This window comes from Cupressus sempervirens, chromosome 4 (genome assembly GCF_028749045.1).
Source record: "Cupressus sempervirens isolate cs-2001-9-10 chromosome 4, ASM2874904v1, whole genome shotgun sequence".
Taxonomy (NCBI): Eukaryota; Viridiplantae; Streptophyta; class Pinopsida; order Cupressales; family Cupressaceae; genus Cupressus; species Cupressus sempervirens.
This window is the reverse complement of record NC_143121.1, coordinates 93,583,137-93,609,569: the sequence shown is the minus strand read 5'-3', so window position 1 is coordinate 93,609,569 and position 26,433 is coordinate 93,583,137. Positions and strand designations below refer to the sequence as shown.

Below are 26,433 nucleotides of genomic sequence, written 5' to 3'. Positions count from 1 at the left end.
ACTACAGACTTGTTCAGCTCCAATTCTCATAACATCCTTATCATAACAACAACTACCTTCAGTGCTTCTAAATATCTCCTCGCTCATTAGTTTCTCCATTAAATCCTCTTGCACTAAAGAGCATTCAAGTGAAAAAGGACCATTGCATTGAATTTCATTTGATTGATTGGTACTTGGAAGCTCTTTATGTTTAGTGATGTTCCCATCCACCATAACAAGTTGTGGTATAAGTGATCTATTTTCTTGAATGAAGGGATTTCTCCAAAAAGACCATTCGCCCAGACTTGAATCAAAATCCAACATTCATTCATCGAATCTATAGTTCAATAATGAAATGTCGTTACAATGATCCATAACTTGATGAGCATAGTAAGTCTCCATCAAAGAAAAATGGAAGAAAATCGGAAGAGAAAAGAGATTAAAGTAACTACGCAGTACTATATGAAATGAACGAAGATATCAAAAAAAAAATCTATTGCTCTTATGATACAAAATGATAAGTTTTTCCAATCCCTTCTAACAAAAAAATCAAATATGAAAATTCAAAATAAAATTCAACTTCACTTTAAGATAAAATTGCCATGATATACTGGCTGGATATAGAAAGAGGATCTCACAACTTAAAAAATTACCCATTTCTAAAGATTTGGTAAAGCATACAAGATGTGGAAATTAGACCACAAAAACTATACAGATTGATCCTAATTTCTTGGCTCTCAAGCCCTAAAATTGTAATGTTTTACAGTTTGTAGCCTATATACTCACAGTCAACACCTATAGAGATAAGGAGTTAAGATATTACATGAAATGTTAAAATTTTGATGATATGCTATAGAGAACGAGTGGGTATTTGAGATTGATTAATTTGTTTGAAATGATTAAAAGTTGAATTGGTATATCTAGGCCTAAGGATAATTGATTAACCCCTCCCTCCCCCACACCACACACGCCACCCCTCTTAGTTAATCTAAATAATTATCACAAGTTTATTATTTTAGATATATATGTTTAATTATATTTGTAGTAAATGACCTAAGAGTGATGGTTAGGGGTCCACTTAATTTATGTGAGGCTAGATAATTTGATTAAAAATGTTAGGACATAGTTTAATTTAATGTATAGAGTTAAGATTGAAAGCTATTTAATGGCTAGTATACTTATATTTAAACATGTACATGTTTAAAATGTACTCAACAAGGACAAATTCTCAAGGTTTGAGAAGGGTCATCCTAAGCTCAAACAAGTACACTCATCTCTTGCGAGTATAATTTTTCTAAACAACTTTCCCCTTATAAGTACTTGATTTTATTTGTTATAGCGCGTGAATTAGTCAATGATGTAAATGTTGGATAATAGGAAATTGAAGTTGAAGAAATGGATATTGAAGAAGGTTCATCACAAGGTCAAAGAATGTTGTTCATTGAGCTCTTTAGTTCATTAAAAATTAAATTTATTATATTTGTAGATGTTGTATTTAGATAAAATGATATAATATTTCAAGTTAGGTATGTGTACACATATGTTTGCAAAGAAGATTGTATCTTAAGACATTTATAATTAATAAATCCTGTAGCCCAAGATCAAGCAATAGATGAGAATGTTAGTCTAGCTTAAAGATTGAAGAGGAAAATTAATCATAGAAACATATATCATTTAGTTGAAATGGTTGTGGAAAAAATTAGAGAACTTTCTATTCAACCTACACATACTACGAAGAGGAAATTGAATAAAAAGTATAAGGAAATACTTGTATAATATGATAATCTTGATACAATGGAGAAAACTCAATTGTTATTAATTTAACTTCTTAAAGATGAATTAATAGAGGCATTAAAACTGTTGGGTATAGATAAAAGTATGAAAAAGATGAGGACTTCTCAACTACAAAAAAATATTCTTGAGAGTCTTAAGGAAATATTGCATTCCATTGAGAAAATAACAAGATTTGCAGATAGATTCATTACATGAGGAGTGATAATAAAATCTATTTTAAAAAAGAAAATGTCCCCACAACAAAGATATGTTCACTTACATCTGATATTGGGTATGTATCCAGAAGAAAATATTAAATTATCTAAAAGGGAGAAACAATTTGGATGATAGTGCATTAGAAATAAATTGGGTACTAATGTGTAGAGGTCCTCTATCTAATAGGATTGAGGAAATGGTTAAGAACTTAGTTATTCAACTTTGGGTTGATAACACTCATCCTTTACCAAATAGAAGAGACATCATAAAGAAGAGGATTGAGCCTAACTTGGAATATGTGCAACATAGAAAACATTCATTGGATGTCACATAACATCAATTGTATATTTCATTCTATAATTTAAATTGTGACATAAAGATTGGACAAACAATATTTGAAAGATTAAAGTCCAATTTTGTGAGGATAAAAATTTATTTTGAAACTTTTTATTGCTGATATCATGCTGAATTTTATTTGTACTATCAAGGGTTCTAAAAGATGATAGAAGAAAGTGGTGGTTCACCAAATTCTTTTCCTAAATGACAAAGCCAATTCATAATGTCTATCTTATGTGAGAAATCAAATGATTGTGCAATAGGTGAAATATATTGCATAAGAGGAACTTGTGAAATATGTAGTAACTTGACAAAATTTGCTTTGAGAAATGAAAATACTGATATGATGAGGATGATCAAATTTAAGAGATATAAGTACATAAAGTCTGAAACAAAATTTGGAAAAGCATTAACAAGGTCGGCATATGTAGAGGATGAGATAACTATTGAAGGAATTATGTCAAATTTTTGTAAATTATTTCAACCATATATACGTCATGCCTTTTTTTTCCATGCGATAAGAAAAGAAGGTTCAAATACTAAGAGAAACCTTTCCAGTTGGAACCATTCTATCTATTGTTGACATTGTAGAGAATTACTCTTTTATCTCACAAATAAAATGTCAAGCAGAATACTACTTTACATAGAAGGTTATTATTATGGTCCATGTGTCTTATTGACATTCAAATTTTGATTTGGATGGTGCTGAAATTATACATCAAGCACAAGTCATTAAAAAATAGTAGCAGTTCTACATTAGTGATGTTAAATAGCATGCCACACATTTTGTGGAATATTATTTTTAGACATTTTTTGAATATTTGAAAAACAAAGGCATACAAATAGAAAACTAGTTTGTAGGGTCAAATAGATCTGCAACACAATTTAAAGTTATCTAGGCTATTTTATGCATTATGTAGACATCCTCAATACTAAAATATATCACATATTTGGAGTTTTTTTAGAATGGTATTGGAAAGGGTGAGAATGATGGTGCAAGAGCTTGTATCAAACATGCTTTAAGAAAGTATCAAATTGACTATAAAGGATATCACATTAATAATGCTCATGGTGTGGTTCAGTGGTGAAAAATACATTTTATGGTGGAAAATACAAGTAACACGTCATCACGAGCAGATCGAGTCATATTGTTCAAAGTGTTTTCGGAGGTATTACGTATAGATGTAAGACATGTTAGAATGTTGAATTTAAAATTTTAGGTAATAAATTACTTTATATATATATATATATATATATATATATATATATATATATATATATATATATATATATATATATATATATATATATATATATATATATATATATATATATATATATAGATGGACTTTATATTTAGGTGTCGATATAAGATCATTGCAAATTTATACAATAGAGTACTATAGACATGATCTTTGCATTTAGTTATAAGTATAGAAAGTAATGTGTGGTCATTGTATGATAGAAAATACTTACATTTTTATCTTGGTTGTGTTGAAAAAAACTATGGTGGTTGCATTAATAAAGAATGTGCATATGTGGCTGAATGTACTTTGGTGCAAGTAGATGTTATTAATATGAATGGGTTTTACGATGAAAACTTTGATGATATTCCATTGATTTCGAGTGATTATAAGCATATTTTAGGATTGATTAGACTTAGTATGTACATATAATTTTTTTTAAAATAAATTTTCTTGATTTATTGATTTATACTCATGTACATGGATTTCATACATATAATTTGTGTAGGCAATTTTTTTGTGGTCATGGAAGAGTCTGAAAATGTAGAAGGTGTTATCTATTATATATTACATTACACAATGGAAAGAGAGAAGCTAACAAAGACTAAAATAATTAATGGAATTATACCTTTTTTTAGGTTAGTATAGTTGAATATAGACATCTATGTTTCTTATTATTACAAATTGATTGACTTGTTTTATTGATGTACATGGATATGTATACATATATATAGTAAGTAATTAATCTATGATATTTTTAAATGTGTATGCAGGTTCACTTGTTGTATAGGGAACATATTTGAAGCAAAGAAGGGTTCTTAAAATGGGATTCATTTCACCGATTATCAACCTAACAAAAAGCTTTATCAGTATAGTAGCCATCTAAATGTCACTCGTGTAACTCTTTATCTAGTCAAAGGACCTAGAATGTGTAGGTGGAGGCTCGATATTGATGATCATGAGAAAGTATTACATCTTATCCCACAATAAATTGACCCACTTGATATCAGATAGAAACAACTTGCAATATAGACAAGCATGTTTTCTTGAATTATGCATGAAATATTGGAAATGTGGTCGAACTATTTGAAATGAGAATGTGTGGTTGAACTATTTTCGCTCTTCGATTTGACTTGTCAAGTTCAAAATGTGATTTTCATAGAAAGTGAGCATTCCATAGTTATATGTATTTCTATGAATGAAGTCTCCTCCACTGCCTTCATGGTATCAATTCTTGATAGAGATAGCATAATTAGATATGAAAACGATAGAAGATACTAAAATAATAGGAGGTAAGGTATGAGTAAACAACTCATGGTATCTAACCTAACAGTCACTTCATTACCTTTGTCATAAGTGTGTTGGCATATGATAGTATATGATGTGTACATAAAGGCTTCACATTTGGTAATTAAATCTCACATTTCACATCTCATTTGAATTTCTTCTAGGTGTGTCATGATGGCATTGAGGGCATCATCCTCAAAGATTTTTATTTTTTATTTTTTGGGACCATGATTAACTAACAACTTAATGTCAATACAATACGTTGTTAACTCTTCTATATGGGAAATTAGTAACCCCAACTCAATCATATAGTATAAAGGATTTTTCCTTATCTATATCTAATTAGAACAATTTCTCACAATTTATAAAATTTCCTAATTGATGCACAATCAAAACTAAATTTAACTCATCAAGGATGGAGGACCAAAAGTGTTGCAGTGTTCCACTCTTGTTCAAATTAATGTAATAAGATTGAAATGTTTGAGTTTGAATATTAGTATAGAATAGATTTATATTAGATTAAATAAATATAATAAATTTTTTGGTGAATTTCATCAGTTGGGGGGAATTATTTTCCATAAGGTAGTTTCTAAACATAATATAAGCATTAATATTGCCATTTAGTTATAAATATAAATCAATATGGTCAGCATCATTAAATAGCATTTTTATTATACAGTTTTCTTTACTTTCAAGGTTATATAGTTTTTTGCACATAACTGGCCAGTACATAGCCAATAGAATCTAATAACCTCTAATCCAAAATGAGAGAGGTTGTCTTTCTTATTGGATCACAATGCCCATGGCATTCTTACTCTTAGGATTGATCTTGTGATAGAAACCTCATACTAGCATTGGAATGATACCAATCTATTTAGTTCTCATGCAGATGCAATCATTTTAGGAACCTAATGGCACACATACATCTTAAGTCGATAGGTTATTCTCCTCGAAAGACTTTAACCAGATTGTTCGAAAAATTTGGGAGTCTTAAGCTAGGGGAAGTTTACACGGTATGAAACGATAGAAATAGGACAATATTGAAATAGGTGTCAGCTAGTTGGGTGGGGGGGAAGAGTGTGTAAACATGATCATTGGCTATCCATTATGCATAACAGAATCCATTATGCATAACAGAATTAATTTTTAACTTAACAAGGATGTTACTCAGGCCACTGGTTTTTTGTGTCTTCACTTTCATGACTATTTTGTTCAGGTTGGGTCTCTCATTTTTGTTGGATTCATGTGAAATTTTGATATCTTTTTTGCACAAGGTTGTGATTATTTTGGTTAGTAGCAATAGGGATTTTGAAATACGATCTTCACGTGCATTATGTTCATTTGATTTGTCATCTATATGGTCGTTCTTAAAATGTATTGAGCATTGTAAGGGAGGAGTACTGAAAGCTGCAGTCAAATCTTTTTGCGATGATCAAAAATTTATGGAGTATGTAAATGAAAATATGTCAATAAACCATTTTGTCGGAAATGTACTGTACAAATAACCTTGTTTATGGAGGCTATAAGAGAAGGAAATATAATAATTTCAACCAAGTCTTGATTTTTTTTTTTTCTCATGACATGGTTACAAATGAAAGAAAAACTGTGCATACAATATTTCATCGAGCGTGAGGTTGATAAAAGTGTTGTGAATGGTGTTTGAGATCCTTCCTCTATTCATGGGAGAGGTATTAGAATGACACTGACATATATGTGCGAGTTAGATTCTTAAGAATGTCCACCACAAATTGAAATCAAACTTGTAGTTGTATACCATATTTGATTAAATGTTGAACAATCTTTTGGAGTTGTGTTACTTATGTCCACCATTAGTCAATGTACCCCAATCTCTACAATGGTTCACATAGTTTTTTGTTTTCTTAATGCAAAAGTTCTCTATAATTTTCATGTAGTTAATTTATTGTTAAAAATACAATTGAAATGATTAGTTGATAAGCTTTAAATTTTTTAGTCAACATTCATGGATTTGGCCCTACAACTTATCATTGTCTAATATACAATGTATGATCTATAGTTATAGTTACGGTGTTTATTATATTGTAATAAGATTTTCAATTGTTTTTTTCAATTAAAATAGTAGGGGATTGGGATTATACTGAGTCTCTCTTCAACATGTCAAAATGCTAGAGTAACATCTTCACATGTAAAGTCACACACACCTAAGAAACTACATAACCTATTATTAACACTAATGTGTATGTGCGTGGTAGAACATCTGTCATTGTGTCAATCACACTCATTCTTGAACTAATTGATGTGTTTCCCTTGATGTTCATAACATATGTAGTGAAGTGCATTTCAGAATCCATTATGGGATTTATACAAGGCATGCTACTCATAAAAACTGTGGAAGAAGCAGTTGTTATGTAGAAATCATGCAATTGGTGTCAATTTGCACTTATTTTGGACAAAAGTAAAATGAAAAGAAGCAAAAATAAATGGTATATTGTAATGTTTAAAAGAGAAGAATACAAGATTGAGCTTCTAGCATCATGGAATGTTCTATATTTGGAGATCGATTCACAAACTTTTGAAGAAGTTGTTAATAATAAAGTTCAGGTTATCTAAACTAGAACTTCAATAACAATACTCTGTACAATTAATATAAATATAATAATTTAATTTATATGTTACATGTTCCAAAATTCATGCCTTGTCTCAATTCTTCAGCTATCGTGCATTAAAATTCCTTCAATTATGAAGGGTGAGGTGATCTTGACTTGGCTAGACAAAAAAATAGTGTTTTCATATAATTAAAGCAAGTAGACACAATAGATGTAGGGAAGTGCGTTGTAGAAATCGTTGTGGGATTTATATAAGGCAGGTCATTGATAGAATCTATGGAAGAAGTACTTGTATGCAGAAATAATGCAATTGCTCTCAATTTGAAGTTATTGTGGAGAAAATTAAAAGTAAAAGAGAAACCCAAAAGTATGTCATAATTTTTTAAAAATAAGAGATTTAAGCTATGACGAGATTGAACTCCTAGCATCGTGGAATGTTATATATTTAGATATCCATTCACAAACCTTTGAGGAATTTCTTAATAATTTTGTGATTAATATATGTTTTCCAAAGTCAAGACAATCTAAATTAGAACTTGAAAAATAATACTTTGTAACACACACATACAATTTAAATGTTAACACGTTTCAAAATTTGTGCTATCTCACAATTCTTCAACTATTGTGTGTTAAATTTTCTTCAGTTGTTAAGGGTTAGGTGATCTTGACTTGAGCGGGAAAAAAATAGTATTTTCATGTAATTAAGTAGGTGGAAAAGCAACAATATCAATGATTTAAAAAATGTATGTATAAATTGTGTGTACAAAGGATTAGAGATATCCAATTTTACAATCTTTTTTGGACACACATTTATGAAATGAAAAAAAATTAAAAGAAGAACATAGTAATTATGAAATTAAGTATATTAATAATATTATTTGAAGTGTGAATTGATTTTTAACACAAGTTTAAAGTATTTTTATTTTTAACTTAATTAAGATTATTGATGAATCAGAATTATATTTATTTATTTAGTCAAATTTATAGTTCTTAAAGATTTTGTGACCTTTTACAATGCATGATTGAATATTTTGGAATCAATCTTAAAAGAGTGTCACTCTAATAAAAAGGAAATTAAATGATTTATGTCCAAAAAAAATTGTAGCGTTGGGTTGACTTTATGAATATGTATGGATCTTAAAATATTGGTGAGATTTTAAAATGTATTAATGGATATTTTGTTAACCAATTTTAAAAGATTATCCTCTTCTTGAAATTCTTGAGTATGAGAAATTCATTTTTTTTTATCTTGTTGGTTTTGGCCTAACTATTGTTGTCTTATATAACTCAAGTGTCTATATGATGTTATGTTGTTTATTTATTTCATTAAGATCTAAAATTATAATATATTTTAAAGCATACCAAATGTATCTTAATAGTTATATTTATATTGTTTCTATTGAAAAAAATATTGATTGTTGTAAACATTGTGTTATAAATGTGATTATTTTTTCATCCAAATTTTCAAGTTTATCTGTAATGTTATAAACTATGTTGTAATTATTATTAATTTTATTTGTATTTTTCATATTACAAGAATCTTTTTAGTTCATGAACCAATATTGAATTAAAAAGAGCATAGAACTAATTGTTGATAATATTATTTTTGTATGTGTGAATATTTTTAGAACCTAAGGTCTAAATCATATATGTTTTAATTAATTAAAATTGTAGATCTCAAAGGTTTGGTGGTCTTTTACAATGCATCATTAACATTGTATGGTAAAATCTCATGACAAGGACAATAAATGTGTCAATGCATCCATTTAACCAACTATGCACGTGAACATGATAAAGCTCAAAAATAGTATCTATATGTGTCTCAAGTAAAATCATGTCTATATATCATAGACATGAAATTACATGCTCCTCACTCTATTCCAAGGACATATAAGTGGTTTTTATATAATGAAGATAAACTGTTACTTGATTCTCACATTTTACAAATGATGTACTATCCTTAGCTTTCGTTCTCCCATAACTTATGATTGTGAGTATTTGTCTCCTACACCTTTATAGGTGATTTATTGTCTACATGTTAATGACCTTAAATGTATATAATTTATATTATGTAGGGTTGCATTGAAAGTAATTCACTATTTCTAATCTTGATGTTTTGTTAGATTACAAATGAATGAATTTGATAATTTATTTAGAGGTTGAGACCATTACAAAATTATTGAACATATAAAATTATGTTGTTTTGAAACATAATTCTTATGATTTATATGTCATTTTAATTATACATATCATTATCTACTTGAATTGCATGTTAAACAACTCATTTTCGAAAACCATTTGTTCCTCAGTTTGAAATGCCCATCAAAGAAGAAGAAAAGCATTCTCAATTAAGCATCCCAATGGGTGATGCAAAATATAGGAGGAGAGACAAGAAGAAATTAAGGCTTAACATAACATACTGCAGCTGAGAATGGTGTAAATGCTACTAGATGGAAATAGATTTTTAGGGTTGTAACATATCAACTTGAAGGTAACCAAGATGAATACTAAAAGTATCAAAATATGATAGTAGAGTACATTATGAAGCATTGTGCAGACATTGAGTTTTTTTTTTTCTCAAAAAGATGACATGCATTTTGAAGAATACTATGAAAAAATATAAAAATGTTTTAATTTTTGCAAACATTTTCAAAATTTATGTAGCCTCTATGGTGACTTGAACCTAACATTCATGTGCACCACTTGAATGGCCAAGTATTCCAAATCTTCAATTTTGATAGCTTAAATACTCCCACACTCCATATCTCATATCATGATGGAAACCACTACAATAGTTTATACTTCATTCATAACAATTTCATTGCTTTTGTAGCACCCATTCTGTTGGAGGGGGATAATCAAACTGAAAGTCATTCTAACCAAGAGCCTATAAAGCTCGTTATAGATGTAAAAGGGTGCAACAATACTTGTAGAACTTGTGAAGAAGATAACTTTCTCAAAGGTTAGGATAAACTTTGAGAAAGAAAGAGTCTAACAAAGTGTATTTAATGGGTGCCAAGAAAGAGAAAATAATAAGAATAAAAATTATCTTTACGTTAATTTATTGTGTACACAAAATGTTATAAGAAAACTTTCCATGACACTAGTACAATGTGACCAAAATTATAAGTGTTCAGTGTGATTGTTACACTTGGTAAGTTAATAAACCTAATCGCCCACATACTTGAATTGTACTATAAATTTCCTCAATCACATTTAATAATTCAATAAATATAACATTGAAATTGAATCCATAGAAGATGTGTTCTGATCATTACACATATTCATTGCTTTTTCATCCAATTTGAACAAAAAATATTTAGAACACACACTCTAGGATTTTTCCTTAAGCTATTTTCCTACCATGTTTGAACAAATGTCAAAGGGACTCTCTACATTCTCATCATCTGTATTGGCACTTTAATCCAATCCTGATTAAAATTTCATGAGTACAGTGAACTACTAATCCAGATTGTTATCATACTCTCTAGCTTTCATAACAATCATGCAATGATCTTTGATAACCTCCATCTAATCTGTTGTTTAGTTCAGGTCTCTGAGTATCATGTGCAGTGATCTTCTCACGCATTGGATAATTTGATTCTTATTATAAGATCCTTAGATTTGTTCAGTATCTGAATGCTTGACCTTATTTTCCATTCCCTTGGCCAAATTTAAAGTCATTGCAAAATAGCGATATTAATATATTGAGGTTTAGAAAAGATTTGGAACCTATCGATGATATAATTGATGAATTTTGACATTTATTTCATATGCATCTAAAATCATAAAATTGAGGAATAGATATAGTCATAAATAAAAATTTGATTTGAATACGCTCGTGGCTTCTTTAATGGAAATTTGATTTTATATTTTTGTATTACAAATATATTTCCTTTTTGAAAATATTTTATGACAGAGATGCACTATTTCTAATTCATTTGCTTTCAAACATTTATCAAAACCCTTTAATATAGTTTAGATATATTTTGAAATACATAATGCATCACCAACAAGTGCCACGTAGTGGCTAGTACTTCCTTGTTATAGAAGGTATAGTGCTTCCTTGTTATAGAAGGTATAATAATAATTTTTAATAATTTATTTTATTAGTGTAGAGGTGATAAAAAAGAAAATGTAGAATAAAATTTTAAGAACACCATTTTAATTTACAATGAGAAAAGTCAGCATGAAAGCCAATAAAAAGACACAAACAAGAAGTGAAGGAACATAATTATTAATAAATTTATATTGCTAATCTAGATTTTAGATTAATGTTAAGAATTAGATCTAAAATTAAACAATCACATAGAATATTGAAGTGATTTTAAAATATTTATATTAATCAGAAAATGTAATTAGAATTTTATAATACTTTTAATGATATGAAAATAAATTCTTGATAATAATTTCTTGTATGGAAACTTAGAAGAGAAAAAGAAACAAATATTTGTTAGAACAAATTCATATAATTTTCATATTGATTTATATTTTTTCACTAGACAAAACTATGTTCATGCATGAAAATATAACCATTTTATTAATAGTGGAAAGGTAAATTTACAATTGTACATAATAGAAGGCCTTATACTCCTTCATCAATTGAAAGTGTTCCCGCATTAAGAATTTTGGTATGAAGCGAAAATTGTGCAATTAATTTAAGAAATAGAAATAAATAAGTTTTATAATTTTGTATAATTTCATTATTGTATGTCTTACTTTACATAAATATTGGACAACGTATCCTTAAAAGTTGGCTAAAAATTTGAAGAGAAATGTTGAAAGTTCGTGTATAATACCAAATTGTTCAAGCCAATGAGATAGCTAAAAATTAGTTTTCTTAATTTAGAAATGTAAGAAATGTACATTTTAACTATAAAAAATATTTACAATATAGTAATATTTAAAATTACTTAATTTTGATTTGTGCAAATCATAAATTTTAATCACTAGTTATAGGAAACTGATTACAATAGTATTAGACCGACAGTACTAAAAATGTGTATTTGTAAGTCATGAATGCATTAATAATCAAATAGTATACTATGTATGCTTACTAATATTCTTTCCCTAAATAAAAAGGATATTGTTAGATTTGATCATAAAGGATAAAATCGATTGGGAAAATATATTGATGATCACTTTGACAAAGCTTTGAATAAGGAAAATGATATTTTGAGAAAATATGCAAGAATTATAGTGAAATATAAAGGGTTCCAAGAGAATCATACCTTAAGTTATTATGAACACATACATACCTAGACATCAAGTACCTTTTATATGTATCAAGACCTATCTCATAGTGATATTCTTCCTTTGGCATACCATTTGGAACTCTAATTTTTTTGCAAAATTTTGGTTTCCAACAAGTTAATTGGTTGTAATTAGTTAACAATGATTGTATATTATTAAATAGTTTGTACAAGGAAATATAAAGTCATTTAGATACCAATGTAAATATATGTAGTGTTGAGTCATTGAACATTTTTTTTTTTTACCATTTCCTATGCTTCATGGTTTTTTTAATTTAGATTTAGCATTCACAAATAATATCAAAACCCTAATTATTTTTATTCTCTTGATTGAAAAATATGGCTACTAGGGAGAGAAAAGAGATTGGAAACCTAAATTGTCTATGAAGAGTGTTGTCAACATAAATATACCTTACAATGAAGTAGTTTGCATTGTAACTAGTTTGATTTTAAATGCACTTGAGATACTTGGGAAAGGTTGTATAGGGAACACAAATAGTGTGGACGATAGTAAGGTTGTATTCTACACAACTAGGAGAGATGTACTCATAATTTCTTGTGACTTACGATTGTAAGATACATGAGAATCCAAAGATTAATTGGTGAGCATATCCTCTCACCAAGATCAAAATAAATTTTTTCCCCCTTGTATATGGTCTCTATTTTCCTATCTAATGTTATGGACTTGCTGCAATCCGTGGAGTTACTCCTTTTAATTACAAATGAGGTTGTTCCCTCTCAGTTCATTGCAGATAATAAATTAATGCTTAAGGTTCATAAGTATGATTTATCTCATGGGAATTCTTTTGTAGGGGGTTTCTTTTCCTATCATTTTCTTCTCAAAAAACATGAATTTATAATGGTGTATGACTATATTAAAAGGGCATTGGTGTATAGGTCTGGGGTATTTTGTTTGAGATGTTGTTGGCTTTCTTGCAACCAATATTGTAATAGATGAATACTTTCTAACTCTTTTAATGTAACATCAATGATGTTGGGTTTTCTTTCCTCATTCTTTCCTAGTTAAGACTTTTAATTAGTTTTTATTAATAAAATATATAGTGCCCAGTCCACTTTTGCCTTTAAAAAAAGATATATGAGAGGACAACCACAATGCATGTGGTTGTTAATTGGATGTGAATGGTGAGTGGATAAACAAAACAGATACAATGGCTAGTCAAGCATAGTTTATTGGGAGAATTTTTTGTGTAATTAATGTTTGAAGTCATTGTTGTTAATTACAATAACAATACACAAAAGAAAATACTAACCCATAGTTTTCTAACACAATCTTTTTGATAGAGACATTTTTATCTTCAATAGGTGATCAATGTTTATATGCAACAATATAGATAATTGAAGTGGAGAGGCAAAACATGGTCATAGTTGAGTTGTTCAAGAAATTTCTACTTTGACAAGTAATGTGGATAGTGTATTAGTTATTCTAAATGAGATTTATTAATCACTATTTCACTACCATATTTAGTTATACAAGCTATTAATTTGGCTCATGACACTCTTTGACAAAGATTATAATGTTCAATGTTGAATTTGTTTATGTGAGAGCTATTATGGCAAATGTTGGGTGCTTAATTTTTAAAGTAGGCATTATGCCTTGGTGAAAATGGCCAGAGATGCTTCTTTAAATAGCATTCAACAACCTTAAGAGACATTGATTTTGTTTGAGTTGAATGCTATTGCTAAATAATAAATTAGCTTGTTAATCCTAACACAAATCTAATATTTAGATATTTTATAAATGTTTCTTAAAAGGAAAGATTAAATTTTGGCATATAGATTGATTTTCTTATGTATCATAGTAGGTCAAAGCCAATTTAAGCATAGAGCATAAGGGATTCTCATTGACAAGAAGAATGTAAGAATGTTGGTCACGAAAGTTGCTATTTCTTTTCATACTATTTTTAACGTGCAAGGAATAATATGATCGTTAAAAATTGGGGCCAATAGAGGAAGGAGAATGGTTATAATTCCAAGTTAGCTTCTTCTTCAAGGAGGATTCATTGCAAGTAAAAGAACTTATTTTGAATGGGCAAAGAAAATGTGGTATACGAAACTATATTTGTCCATTCAAAGAGCAAGGATGAAGTTTTTTTGCACACCTGAAGATATATTAGTTATATTTGGAGAAGATGTGGAATCCTAAAATAAAGGTCTTCCCATGTGCATATGTTTGGAGTTTTTATTTGTAGTAGAGGAGAGATTATTATTGCAACACTTGACAAGGTGTTGGATACACTTAGGAAAGATGTGGACTTCTATGGGAAAGGAAGCTAGGGTACTCCATTAAAAGGGTAACTAGACACACATGGAGGAGATGGGAAATTTCAAAGGATATGTGTATGTTTATGTATGAGAGATGTGTTTGCATTTTTATGTTCTCTCATTTTACAAACTATCATAGGATCTATGATTTAGACATTCCCTAGTGGAGTCAATTTGATGCTTCTTGGGTCAGCATAAAAGATTAGTTAGGGCACTTCAACAAACTAGAGAGATTACAATCAAAACCCATATGTATGTTCCTCTCTTGTTGAAAATAATGTAATAATGGGCGATGGTAGAATTTTAAAATTAGTGTACGCTAGTTTTAGATTAGGTTAAATAAATTAAATTAGTATTATGTTAGCTATAGTTAGTTAAGGTGAATTAATGTTTGTATGAAGATTTATTTTTAAAAAATAAGGCTTATTATAACTATTTAGATATTATGTAATTCAATGTCTAAGTGGAATCATAAAATAATAATTCTATTGTTATTTTGTTTACTTTATAACTTATATAATGTATCTTTACCATTCACAACTTCAATAGAGTATCTTCAATCATGTCGCATGAACAAGCAAAAAGCTTTTGGCTTTTAAAATGTTTATCAATAAGTTGACCATTTTAGCATAATAAGAAAAATTAAAACAAAAGTAGATATAAAACCTTTTAATTACTATCTCAACATTTTCCTATTTTCCCAGAACTTCTGTTCCAGTCATCAAAGAAATTTTAAGTGGCCCGTGTAGGGAAGCTGAGTTCATATTTAACTTATTTATGTAAAAAACCACCATTATTGCAAGTTTGATGAATTGCTATCTTATCAGTTGGTTGGACAGCGGGAGCTACAACGAATAAAACAATACATTTCTTATTAAAAAGATTCTAAGCTAGAAGCTTGGGGTCAACTTTTAAGGAAGGGATGGCATAGAGATGGTTTTTCCTTGACACGGTGGCTCCGAACTCTTCTTCCATATCCAAGTCAGTAGGATCACCTTCGACCCTCCAGTCAAAGCAGTGCCAGAACTGAGCCAAAACAAAGGACATCTGCCAGATTGCCATGTGCCAACCCGGGCAGCCCCTCCTCCCTGTCCCAAACGGCAGCATATCATACTCCTGCCCCTGGTACTCAAAGCTCTTGTTTCCCTCGAATCTCTCGGGCTTGAACTCCTCCGGATCTTCCCACACATTTGGGTCTCTCGAAATGGCCCACGCATTCACAAAGAGCTTTGTTTTCTTGGGTATGACATAGCCCTGCGGTCCTACAGTCACAGCTTCGCTATTCTCATGGGGGAGCAACAACGGTCCTGGCATCTTGGGAAGGTCAGATTCAGTTACCATGCGATCTTCACCTACAATAGAGTCAATTTCCTCCTGCAGTTTCTTGGCCACCCGGGGATGCCTGAGCAGAGCAGTGATTGCCCATTCCATGCTAGTTGCCGTTGTCTCCATCCCACCAATGAACAGATCCTGTTCAAACATATATTGTAGCACTAAATTGTTTGGTTTGCGGGCCTTGTTATATATCTATTCAATGAATTACGTTATACAATGGCTCAACCGAATATGACAAAGTCGAATAGCTTACGAACAATACTTCCAAGCCTGGAATAGACAATAACGACAAATGTGAAGAAGATACTTATGCAAATAATTGAGATGTATCCGTGGAATTGTCTGGAACATTCAACGATAAAGCCTCACACGTTTTAAAACGTTGAAAAATCAAAAAGTCCGTAAAGGTTAAATGTGTCTTGAGATTATATTAATCTATCTTGTTATAAAAACTATGAAGCTATTATGTTCTAATTTTTTTAGTTTAACTCATATTCCTATTTTTTCAAAAATCTCATCCTATCTGTGCTTCTAAATTGTATTGAAAAATATCAAAGATACTCTATGGTGAATGATACTCCAAATAAAATAAAATAAAATAAAATAATAGTTCTTTAACCAAAATAAGAGACATAAAATTAAGAAATGCAAGCCACAAATATAAACCATAGGAGAGAATTCAAATTATATGATTATAAGATTCTTATGAAGATATAAGATTGCAAAATTATGTTTGGTTCTTCTTAGTGAATTGAAAAATTTAAATACAAATAAATAAATAATAATTGTATCATTTTTTTTATTATGGAATAATTTATGTAGTCTGATAAATATTATTTATAATAAAATGACATTGATAAAATACTACTCATATAATAAAAAAATGATTAAATGAAAAGGCCTGGAAGAAAAATCATTTTCTTATTTCTTTTTATTTGATTATTCCATTGAGAAGATCACATAATTTACATCTCGCTACTTTCAAGTACATCAAAATCTATTAAAAAAACTATAGTACCGACAAGTGTTGCGTGCAACTCGAGTCCCTACCTATGGTGGGGTAGGAGGAAGATGTATATGTCTTAGCACAAGTTCTGTCACTTTGACATATAAAAGGGTTGCAATCAAGTGGAAAAGCATCGGTCTTTCTTATGAATTCAAGAAATAAAAATTAAATGAAAACTAGCATAGAGGCATTGTACATTAATCTTCTCTTAAAAAATAAATAAATAACCTTATTAAACTTCTCTTAAAAAATCAATTAAACAACCTTATAAATCTGCAACTGTTTTAAACAACCTTGTTTGTCTACAACTCCAATTGCATTATTAATCTAAAAAATAAAGATGTGAAAATTTTTAAAATTAAATAATAGTGAAATTAAGTCTGAACATATGCTCAGAAGAATTTAGGGGTCAGAAAAAATTTCCATAAAACTCAAGTAAAGTTTTCTCATTGGTTTTGGACTATAAAAAATACTGGACACCATTAATGTCATAAGTAGAGAAGATTGATAATCTAATTGGAGATGACAACCTACCTTGAAAAATAACAAAAAGATGTGAATCATGAAAATATGTATTCTTGATTAAATATTTAATTAAGGCTTTCACTTATTGAGCATGTGGAAAACACAGATCTAGAGTCAAAAATTTATTTTGAGTGGTAGAAATTAAGGCTTTCACCTATTGAGCATTGGATATTGCATAGCCATGTAGAAAACACAGACCAAGAGTCAAAAATTTATCGTAACTGGTAGAAACATATATGCTAATAGGAAAATTCAAACATTGTAAATTGTTTAAAAGAAACGAGAAAGTTGCCAATCTTGTCTCCTCCTACTAAAATGGTAATAAATGCCAAATGAAAACACAAAGTCAGTAAAGAACTAGGGAAAAGTGAAGGAGAAAATGCTCAAAAATTATGTCATCACAAGGTTGGCCTTGAATGCTTTCACAATAAATTCTCTACTTGTATTTCGAAACTTTACATCTCATAATGACCTCTACACAAATCAATCTCAAAATTTTGACAAAGAAATCATCATCAGACCAAAATGTCTCCCTTCAACATGTACATATGTCATCATTAATAAGTTTTTTGAATTTTCACATGAGCATGGTCATTGATTCCCCCCACAAAAAAATTTAAGTTGATGAAGACCAAGATTTGTTTAAAAAAATTAAAAAATTAGTGGACCTTTTCCTTTCTTGAAAAGTATGAAAAACACCAAAGTCATTACAAGCTTTAAGCATTACAAGATTCTTAGCTCGTTTTTATATTCCAATTTGATATCTACATCCCCTTATGAAAATTTATGATGTTTAGCTAGTGGCTTTCCGCCCATTTTAACATTAACTAAATTAATTATTATAACAATTTCTCAAATCTTGAATTTATATTTTTAATAGAAAAATATAAATAATGTGCAATCTATCCTTATGACTAATAACTTTTAAATTGTCAATCTCCCATATTTTTAACCATACTTCATATTCATATAAAAAAAGGGAAACCAATTGACTTCAATCGTTTTGTTTTGTATATATATAACACTACATACTATACTCAGATACTATTACACCAAACTATTATTTTGGATTTTTGACAATATAATCTTACAATTTTTATTTCCAAAAGTAAACATCCAAAATAATATTTTTGTAGTAGGTAAGTAGTTTTGAAATGCAGAGGCAAGAAAAAATTGTTGAATACAATTGGAGAAGCAGCAGCTGAGAATCCATGCATTTCACTCTGTACTACATTGGAAACCCTAAATGGAAAAGCATCTAATTCACATACATCACATTCTTCTTGCTAATCTCTCCTTCAATGAAGCCGCATTTGGGTGGGATCTCTAGAACTTTAATGATTGACTATGAATACCTAGTATAATTTAATGGTCCACATATCATTGGAGCCAAAAATAGAAACTCCACCTTTAGTCGAAAAAAGGCATATTGTTTAGGCAAACCTACTTTAGAAAAATCAAATATTGCACAAAGATTTCATAGACATTCATCAAAATTGTCCAAGAATTTATTATTTTTATTGGGCCCATCAAGAGGTCTTGCTCTAGTGGTTAGTATCATTGGATCAAGCTAGCGTGCCCCCTTAGTGAAATTGGAGATTTTTCTTCTCTCACACATATACAAAAATTCCCACATACAATTCACAGCTATAAATAATAGTGAAATTAAGTCTGAACATATGCTTAGAAGAATTTAGGGGTCACAAAAAATTCCCATAAAACTCGAGTAAAGTTTGCTCATTGGTTTTGGACTATAAAAAATATTGGACAACATCAATGTCATAAGTAGAGAAGATTGATAATCTAATTGGAGATGACAACCTACCTTGAAAAATAACCAAAAGATGTGAATCATGAAAATATTTATTCTTGATTAAATATTTACTTAAGGCTTTCACTTATTCAGCGTGTGGAAAACATAGACCTAGAGTCAAAAATTTATTTTCAGTGGTAGAAATTAAGGCTTTCACCTATTGAGCATTGGATATTGCACAGCCATGTAGAAAACAAAGACCTAGAGTCAAAAATTTATCCTAACTGGTAGAAACATATATGCCAATAGGAAAATTCAAACTTTGTAAATTTTTTAAAAGAAATGAGAAAGTTACCAATCTTGTCTCCTCCTACTAAAATGGTAATAGATGCCAAATGAAAACACAAAGTCAGTAAAGAACTAGGGAAAAGTGAAGGAGAAAATGCTCAAAAATTGTGTCATCACAAGGTTGGCCTTGAATGCTTTCACAATAAATCTTCCACTTGTATTTCTGAACTTTACATCTCATAATGGCCTCTACACAAAATCAATCTTAGAATTTTGACAGAGAAATCATCATCAGACCAAAATGTCTCCCTTCAACATGTACATATGTCATCATTAATAAGTTTTTTAATTTTCAAATGAGCATGGTCATTGATCCCCCCAAAAAAAATGTTAAGTTGATAGAGACCAAGATTTGGTTAAAAATAAATAAAAAATTTGTGGACCTATTCCTTTCTTGAAAAGTATGAAAAACACCAAAGTCATTACAAGCTTTGAGCATTACAAGGTTCTTAGCTCTTTTTTATATTCCAATTTGATATCTACATCCCCTTATGAAAATTTATGATGTTTAGCTAGTGGCTTTCCACCCACCTTAACATTAACTAAATTAATTATTATAATAATTTCTCAAATCTTGAATTTATATTTTTAATAAAAAAAAATATAAATAATGTACAATCTATCCTTATGACTAATAACTTTTAAATTGTGAATCTCCAATATTTTAAACCATACTTCATATTCATATAAAAAAAGGGAAATCAATTGACTTCAACCGTTTTGTTTTGTATATATATAACACTACATACTATACTCAGATAGTATTACACCAAACTTGTCTTTTGGATATATTGACAATATAATCTTACAATTTTAATTGCCAAAAGTAAACATCCTGAATAATATTGTTGTAGTAGGTAAGTAGTTTCAAAATGCAGAGGCGAGACAAAATTGTTGAATGCAACTGGAGAAGCAGCAGCTGAGAATCCACGCATTTCACTTTATACTACATTGTAAACCCTAAATGGACAAGAATCTAATTCACATACATCACATTCTTCTTGCTAATCTCTCCTTCAATGAAGCCACATTTGGGTGGGATCTCTAGAACTTTAATGATTGACTATGAATATCTAGTATAATTTAATGGTCCACATATCATTGGAGCCAAAAATAGAAACTCCACCTTTAGTCGAAAAAAGGCATATTGTTTAGGCAAACCTACTTTAGAAAAATCAAATATTGCACAAAGATTTCATAGGCATTCATCAAAATTGTCCAAGAATTTATTATTTTTATTGGGCCCATCAAGAGGTCTTGCTCTAGTGGTTAGTATCATTGGATCAAGCTAGCGTGCCCCCTTAGTGAAATTGGAGATTTTTCTTCTCTCACACATATACAAAAATTCCCACATACAATTCACAGCTATAAAAACCTCATCATTTTCCCTCTTCAAATTCTCCACAATTGTCTCCTTATAAAAAAATGGAATCTCTAGAGAGGCGGCATCCTCAAACTACATTTTTCCAGTTTCTGTAGTTGTACATATTAAGAGCTCATCATTATTTTCATTATCACGAAAATACCATTGGAGGGTAGTGATCTACACTATAGACTTTTTCAGCTCCAATTCTCATAACATCCTTATCATAACAACAGCTGCCTTGAGCGCTTCTAAATATCTCCTCACTCATTAATTTCTCCATTAAATCCTCTTGCAGAAAAGAGTATTCAAGTGAAAAAAGACCATTGCATTAAATTTCATTTGACTAATTGGTACTTGGAAGCTCTTTATGGTTAGTGAAGTTCCCATCCACCCTAACAAGTTGTGGTATCAGTGATATATTGTCCTGAACAAATGGGTTTCTCCAAAAAGACCATTCGATCAGACTTGAATCAAAATCCAACATTCATTCATCCAATCTATAGTTCAATAATGAAATTCCATTACAATGATCCATAACTTCATGATCATAGTAAGTCTCCATTAGAGAAAAATGGAGGAAGATGGGAAGAGAAAAAAGATTAAAATAACTACACGGTATTATATGAAATAAAGGAATATGTGAAAAAAAAAAAATATTGCTCTTATGATACATAATGATAAGTTTGTCCAAGCCCTTCTAACAAAACAATCAAATATGAAAATTCGAAAAAAAATTCAACTTCACTTTAAGATAAAATTGCCATGATATACTAGCTAGATATAGAAAGAGGAAGAACTAAAAAAATGATTAAATGAAAAGGCATGGAAGAAAAATCATTTTCTTATTTCTTTTTATTTGATTATTCCATTGAGAAGATCACATAATTTACATCTCACTACTTTCAAGTACATCAAAATCTATTAAAAAACTATAGTACCAACAAGTGTTGCATGCAACTCGAGTCCCTACCTATGGTGGGGTAGGAGGAAGATGTAGATGTCTTAGCACAAGTTTTGTCAATTTGACATATAAAAGGGTTGCAATCAAGTGGAAAAGCATCAGTCTATCTTATGAATTCAAGAAATAAAAATTAAATGGAAACTAGCATAGAGGCATTATACATTAATCTTCTCTTAAAAAAAAAAAAAATAACCTTATTAAATTTCTCTTAAAAAATCAATTAAACAACCTTATAAATCTGTAACTATTTTAAACAACCTTGTTTGTCTACAACTCTAATTGCATTATTAATCTAAAAAATAGATATTTGAAATTTTTAAAAATTAAATAATAGTGAAATTAAGTCTGAACATATGCTTAGAAGAATTTAGGGGTCACAAAAAATTTCCATAAAACTCGAGTAAAGTTTGCTCATTGGTTTTGGACTATAAAAAATATTGGACACCATCAATGTCATAAGTAGAGAAGATTGATAATCTAATTGGAGATGACAACCTACCTTGAAAAATAACCAAAAGATGTGAATCATGAAAATATGTATTCTTTATTAAATATTTACTTAAGGCTTTCACTTATTCAGCGTGTGGAAAACATAGACCTAGAGTCAAAAATTTATTTTGAGTGGTAGAAATTAAGGCTTTCACCTATTCAGCATTGGATATTGCGTAGCCATGTAGAAAACAAAGACCTAGAGTCAAAAATTTATCCTAAGTGGTAGAAACATATATGCCAATAGGAAAATTCAAACTTTGTAAATTGTTTAAAAGAAACAAAAAATTTACCAATCTTGTCTCCTCCTACTAAAATGGTAATAGATGCCAAATGAAAACACAAAGTCAGTAAAGAACTAGGGAAAAGTGAAGGAGAAAATGCTCAAAAATTGTGTCATCACAAGGTTGGCCTTGAATGCTTTCACAATAAATCTTCCACTTGTATTTCTGAACTTTACATCTCATAATGGCCTCTACACAAAATCAATCTCAGAATTTTGATAGAGAAATCATCATCAGACCAAAATGTCTCCCTTCAACATGTACATATGTCATCATTAATAAGTTTTTTAATTTTCAAATGAGCATGGTCATTGATCCCCCCAAAAAAAATGTTAAGTTGATAGAGACCAAGATTTGGTTGAAAAGAAATAAAAATTTGTGGACCTATTCCTTTCTTGAAAAGTATGAAAAACACCAAAGTCATTACAAGCTTTAAGCATTACAAGGTTCTTAGCTCTTTTTTATATTCCAATTTGATATCTACATCCCCTTATGAAAATTTATGATGTTTAGCTAGTGGCTTTCCACCCACCTTAACATTAACTAAATTAATTATTATAATAATTTCTCAAATCTTGAATTTATATTTTTAATAAAAAAAATATAAATAATGTACAATCTATCCTTATGACTAATAACTTTTAAATTGTGAATCTCTAATATTTTAAACCATACTTCATATTCATATAAAAAAAGGGAAATCAATTAACTTCAACCATTTTGTTTTGTATATATATAACACTACATACTATACTCAGATACTATTACACCAAACTTGTCTTTTGGATATATTGACAATATAATCTTACAATTGTAATTGCAAAAAGTAAACATCCAGAATAATATTGTTGTAGTACGTAAGTAGTTTCAAAATGTAGAGGCGAGACAAAATTGTTGAGTGCAACTAGAGAAGCAATGGCTGAGAATCCATGCATTTCACTTTGAACTACATTGGAAACCCTAAACGGACAAGCATCTAATTCACATACATCACATTCTTCTTGCTAATCTCTCCTTCAATGAAGCCGCATTTGGGTGGGATCTCTAGAACTTTAATGATTGAATATGATTACCTAGTATAATTTAATGGTCCACAAATCATTGGAGCCAAAAATAGAAACTCCACCTTTAGTCAAGAAAAAGCATATTGTTTAGGAAAACCAACTTTAGAAAAATAAAAAATTACACAAAGATTACGTAGAAATTCATCAAAATTGTCCAAGAATTTATTGTTTTGATTGGGCCCATCAAGATGTCTTGCTCTAATGGTTAGGATCATTGGATCAAGCTAGCATGCCCCCTTAGTGAAATTGGAGATTTTTCTTCTCTCACACATATACGAAAATTCCCACATACAATTCACAGGTATAAAAACCTCATCATTATCTCTCGTCAAATTCTCCACAATTGTTTGCTCATAAGAAAATGGAATCTCTAGAGAGGCCACATCCTCAAACTACATTTTTCCAATTTGTGTAGTTGTACACATTAAGAGCTCATCATTATTTTCATTATCATGAAAATACCATTGGAGGGTAGTGATCTACATTATAGACTTTTTCAGCTCCAATTCTCATAACATACTTATCATAACAATAGCTGCCTTGAGTGCTTCTAAATATCTCCTGACTCATTAGTCTCTCCATTAAATCCTCTTGCACTAAAGAGTATTCAAGTGAAAAAGGACCATTGCCTTGAATTTAGATTGATTCATACTTGGAAGCTCTTTGTGGTTAGTGAAGTTCCCATCCACCATAACAAGTTGTGGTATCAGTGATATATTGTCTTGAACAAATGGGTTTCTCCAAAAAGACCATTCGCTCAGACTTGAATCAAAACCCAACATTCATTCATCCAATCTATAGTTCAATAATTAAATGCCATTACAATGATCCATAACTTCATGAGCATAGTAAGTCTCCATCAAAGAAAAATGGAGAAAGATGGGAAGAGAAAAAAGATTAATTTAACTACGCAGTACTATATGAAATGAAGGAAGATGTGAAAAAAAAATCTATTTCTCTTATGATACATAATGATAAGTTTTTCCAAGCCCTTCTAACAAACCAATCAAATATGGAAATTTGAAAAAAAATTCAACTTCACTATAAGATAAAATTGCCATGATATACTGGCTAGATATAGAAAGAGGATCTCACAACTTCAAAAATTACCCATTTCTAAAGATTTGGTAAACCATACAAGATGTGGAAATTAGACCACAAAAACTATACAAAGTGATCCTAATTTCTTATCTCTCAAGCCCTAAAATTGCAATGTTCTACACTTTGTAGCCTATTTACTCATAGTTAACACCTATAGAGATAAGGAGTTAAGATATTACATGAAATGTTAAACTTTTGATGATATGCTATAGAGAAAGAGTGGGTATTTGAGACTGATTAATTTTTTTGAAGTGATTAAAATTTAAATTGGTACATCTAGACCTAAGGATAATTGATTAACCCCTCCCTCCCCCACACGGCACCCGCCACCCCTCTCAGTTAATCTAAATAATTATCACAAGTTTATTATTTTAGATATATATGTTTAATTATAATTGTAGAAAATGACCTAAGAGTGATGGTTAGGGGTCCACATAATTTATGTGAGGGTAGATAATTTGATTAAAAATGTTAGGCCATAGTTTAATTCAATGTATAGAGTTAACATTAAAAGCTATTTAATGGCTAGTATACTTATATTTAAACATGCACATGTTTAAAATGTACTCAACAAGGACAAATTCTCAAGGTTTGAGAAGGGTCATCCTAAGCTCAAACAAGTACACTCATCTCTTGCAAGTATAATTTTTCTAAAGAACTTCCCCTTATAAGTACTTGATTTTATTTGTTATAGTGTGTGCATTAGTCAATGATGTAAATGTTGGACAATAGGAAATTCAAGTTGAAATGGATATTGAAGAAGGTTCATCACAAGGTCAAAGAATGATGTTCATTGAGCTCTTTAGTTCATTAAAAGTTAAATTTATTATATTTGTATCTATGTTGTATTTAGATAAAATGATATAATATTTCAAGTTAGGTATGTGTACACATATGTTTGCGAAGAAGATTGTATCTTAAGGCATTTAAAATAAAAAAATCTTGTAGCCCAAGATCAAGCAATAGATGAGAATGTTAGTCTATCTTAAAGATTGAAGAGGAAAATTAATCATAGAAACATATATCATTTAGTTGAAATGTTTGTGGAAAAATTAGAGAAATTTCTATTCAACCTACACATACTACGAAGAGGAAATTGAATAAAAAGTATAAGGAAATACTTGGATAATATGATAATCTTGATACAATGGAGAAAACTCAATTGTTATTAATTTCACTTCTTAAAGATGAATTAATAGAGGCATTAAAACTGTTGGGTATAGATAAAAGTATGAAAATGATGAGG

General features: G+C 29.7%; 1 pseudogene; it reads right to left on the bottom strand.

Annotated features, from left to right (window-relative positions):
* Positions 1-15,840: 15,840 nt before the first annotated feature.
* LOC149560095 (cytochrome P450 71AU50 pseudogene) overlaps positions 15,841-26,433 on the bottom strand; it is a 32,096-nt pseudogene continuing 21,503 nt past the window's right edge.